Source organism: Lynx rufus, unplaced genomic scaffold (genome assembly GCF_022079265.1).
Source record: "Lynx rufus isolate CCGP_SWC_20201006 ecotype Redwood Valley unplaced genomic scaffold, mLynRuf1.p SCAF_17, whole genome shotgun sequence".
Taxonomy (NCBI): Eukaryota; Metazoa; Chordata; class Mammalia; order Carnivora; family Felidae; genus Lynx; species Lynx rufus.
In genome coordinates, this window is record NW_025814831.1 from 8,282,395 (window position 1) to 8,286,164 (window position 3,770).

Below are 3,770 nucleotides of genomic sequence, written 5' to 3' on the forward strand. Positions count from 1 at the left end.
GGTAGGTTCAAGAAGCTCCCAGTTCAGACGAGGAGTTTGCAGGCTTCTTCTTCTTCCTTGACCTCGTTCTTTGTCCAAACAGCTTAGAGTCCCAGCCTCTTCTATGTGAGCCAGGATCGACCCCGCCAGGCTGCGATAAGAAGCTGGCTTCAACCTCTCAGTGGCTTCACCCAAACTCATGCAGTGGGGGAGACCCTGCAGGGAAGCTGTCCTCCATGCGGTGACTCAGTGATCCAGGCTGCTCTCATCTCAGCGGGTGGCCTCTATGGCCGGAGTAACTGGAAAAAAGAGCTGAGATGCCCACAATGGCTCTGGAGGGCTTGAGGCTGGAAGTAATACACAACACTTCTGCTCACAACCCACAGGCTGCAAGTGGTCACATGGCCCCGCCTGCCTGCAGAGGGGTGACCCAGGGGAACACCTGAGTATTCAGCGATGAGTAAATATCTCTGCCATCACCTGAAGATGCTTTGTCTCTGTGTCTTCCCTCTTGCAGTTCCCTGACCAACTTCTAGGCATCCTGTTGTGACTCAGACCAGGCAACCACGCTTCAAAGAAGACGTCAAGGAATATTTAGGCTTGCTTGCAAACCCTTACACGTCCATAATATTCCATGGTTATCTCTATCCACCCCATCACACTGTTCTCCGATGCTCTATTCCTGTACTTAGCTTCCCTATTAGACTGTAATCGCTAACATCGAAATGAACCAGGGTCTGGCGTGTAGTAGGTATTCACTACCAGTTGGATGGAAAGATATTTGGCAAATGGACGTTATCGATTTCCTAGAGTTTCCCGTACAAAGACCAATCAACGAAGTCTCCCGGTTAAGACTTGAGTGGAGAGTCAGTTGGGAAACACAGCCACCTTACTGGTAGTCTTATATCCTCTAATTTTCCAGATCAAACGTCATCGTTGGCTCCCTACTGAAAATGCAGGACAACACTAGCTTCTTGTCATGGTTCTTAAGTTTACCGGACCAGATTTCAATTTACTTTTCTAAAACTTGCTCCTCCCCCTTGGGGCACCTGCGTGGCTCAGTTGGTTAAGCATCCCACTATGGCTCGGGTCATGATCTCGCAGTTGGTGAGTTCGAGCCCTGTGTTGGGCTCTGCGCTGACAGCTCGGAGCCTGGAGCCTGCTTCAGACTGTGGGTCTCCTCCTCTCTCTGCCCTTTCCCTGCTCATGCTCTGTCTCTCAGTAATAATTAAACATTAATTTTTTTTAACTTGCCCCCCCACACACAGTTACACACACACACACACACACACACACACACACACACAGCATTCTACACAGGCAGGTTGTGTGCTCACCTCCAGAATAGCTCCGGAGAGCACCCCCACCATGCCTTCGCCCATTCTGCCACCGGGACCACCATGTTAACACTCCGTTTTGACTGTAGACACTTTCAACCCGAAGTTTATTCCTGACTTACTCTCCAGTACCCTTCCTTTTGGTAGAAATGGAACTCACCTGATGTGAAGCAAGAAACGCAGGATTGGAACATTACCAATCTTGGCGTATGTCTTCATTTCACGTCTCGTTTGCTGTAGCCTCCTGGGGCAAGTCACCGCCCTCTCTGAGCCTCAGCGTTGTTTGGGAAATGGGGCTAGTGTGGCCTGCCTTGTAAGGTTATGGTCTACCAAGCACCTGGCACTTTGTGGACACTCGCTGAAGCATGAAGGTATTTGCGATGTATTTGTCAACACGTATGCACGTCCCAGGGGCCGGATGGATAACAGAACAGTCAGTGGTAGACGACAGAGCTGAAGGCAAAGAGATGGGTGAAAGGTCCATTGACCAAGGAGGATTTCTGGTTCTTGAACAACTTGCCTTAGGCCAGCTTTCCTGCAGGCTTGGATGGGAAGTCAGAGAGGCAGAGCAAACCCTGAGTTTCTTCCACCCGGAAATGAAATAATTTAACCGCTCTCACAAGCTGCCCATCCTGAAGCTGGGAAGGTACACGTAGGTGGCGATGACTCGGGTGGCAGCCGGGAACCACTACGGGGCTGACGTCTACAGGCTTGAAACCTCTCCAGCAGCACGTTTGGAGGAGGGAGAGTGGCAACACAACCGAAACAAAAACAACAAAAGAAGGCCAAATAAATAATCTGGTGTGATATTAACCGGCTCTCTCGGAAAGGGCCAAAGCGAGGACCGGCAAAGTGTCAAGAAAGAGAAATAAATTGGGGAACCCAGAAAATGCTGGCTCCAGTATCGGCCAAAAAAGTGATCTTGGGAACAATGGCATGAAAATTCGAACTTCCTGCTTCTTCATCTGCACGGTGAGTGGAGAGACAAGCTCCCTTAACTCTGTGCAGCTGCACCTGATGGCATTTTGCCTGTGCGGGACACACAGACCTTCTCGGTGTGCGGGACTGGCCCCCCAATTCATGCACAAGAAGGTGGAGGAGGCAGAGAATTACCCGGGGAGCTTTTTCAAACCGAGAGTTCCTACCTCAGCCTCCTGCTGTGTGTTAGGGCAAAGCCCCTCCTGTCTTTCTGCTGGGTGCCTTGGGAATGGTGACTTTGCCCTTGGAATAGGGTGGCCATAGAATGCATTGTCTATACTGGGACACTTTGGATAACGAATAGAGTGGGAGTTGGGGGTTAACAATGATTACACTGCTACAAGGAACAAAAGACCATTTCTGCTGTCCCTGAACCTTCCATACTTAGCCCAGGGCCTGATGCACAGCGACCACTCAGTGACTGATGCAGGGATGATAAGGCCTCTCCCCAAACTGGGAGAGTTGGTCATTTACACTCTTCTCTGCTTTTGCCAGCATGCAGTGCAGAGGCTGGAAGGCACATTGCGTGCTCCACAGCACTTTCAAATAGAGTCCGCGGTGTGTACAAGCAGACGTGTGCATCCTCTCAGCAGAGCCCAGTGGGAAGGACGTGGGGACAAGTGGGGCACAGACCCCCTGGAAGGAACCTAGAGTCTGTATGGGAGACACTTGCAAGAAGCCGGCAGGAGCAGGTGGAGGCTCGAAGTAGGGCGTGGGCAGTGGGGGTGACTCATGGACAGAGTCCACATTCGTCCCGAAGGTAAACCAGAAGGACGCCTGGACAGACTGGATGAGGGGGTTTAAGGCAAGAGAAGAAGGAAGCTGGATTGTCAGGTTTACAACCTGCCAGATGGGTATATGGAGGCACCACAGACTGAGATGGGCAAGAATTGAGACGGGACAGGCTTAGGGGGGCATAGGGGAATCCAGGGGAGGGCAAGAGTTTTGGCCAAGTTAGGTTCCAGACGACCCATCAGTCAACTGAATGGAGATGTCAAACAGGCATGCTAGATTCATCTGGAGCTCAGAGAAGAGGTCCTACTATGTGCCGGGCTCTATCTAGACACCTACCAAGCCATGTGCTATAGCTGTAGCCACATCTGGCTCGTTTGAGTTGTTCAGCATTCCATGTGATCATCTTATTCCAGACCTTCGCACAGGTCTTGCTTCCCAAAGGTCTGTGAGTCTCGGGGTGGACGCCACCTTCTTCAGGCAGCCTTCCTTGATGCCCTAGGCTTAGTCATGTGCCTTTTCACGGTAGCCACACAATATCCCATGCTTGGTCTCTATGTCCTTTATCACACCCAAGTAGAATTGTCTAGGTGTCTTTGTTCCAGCCAATATCAGGTCTCTTAAGGGTGAGACTCTTTCTTGCCCTCATGTGCTATGGGCAAGTGCGGGACAAGGCACCGTGGAGGTGGTGGGAGGTTATCCGCCAGGAGAACGAGCACCCCCCCCCTCCCAGCAGAGAGGTGT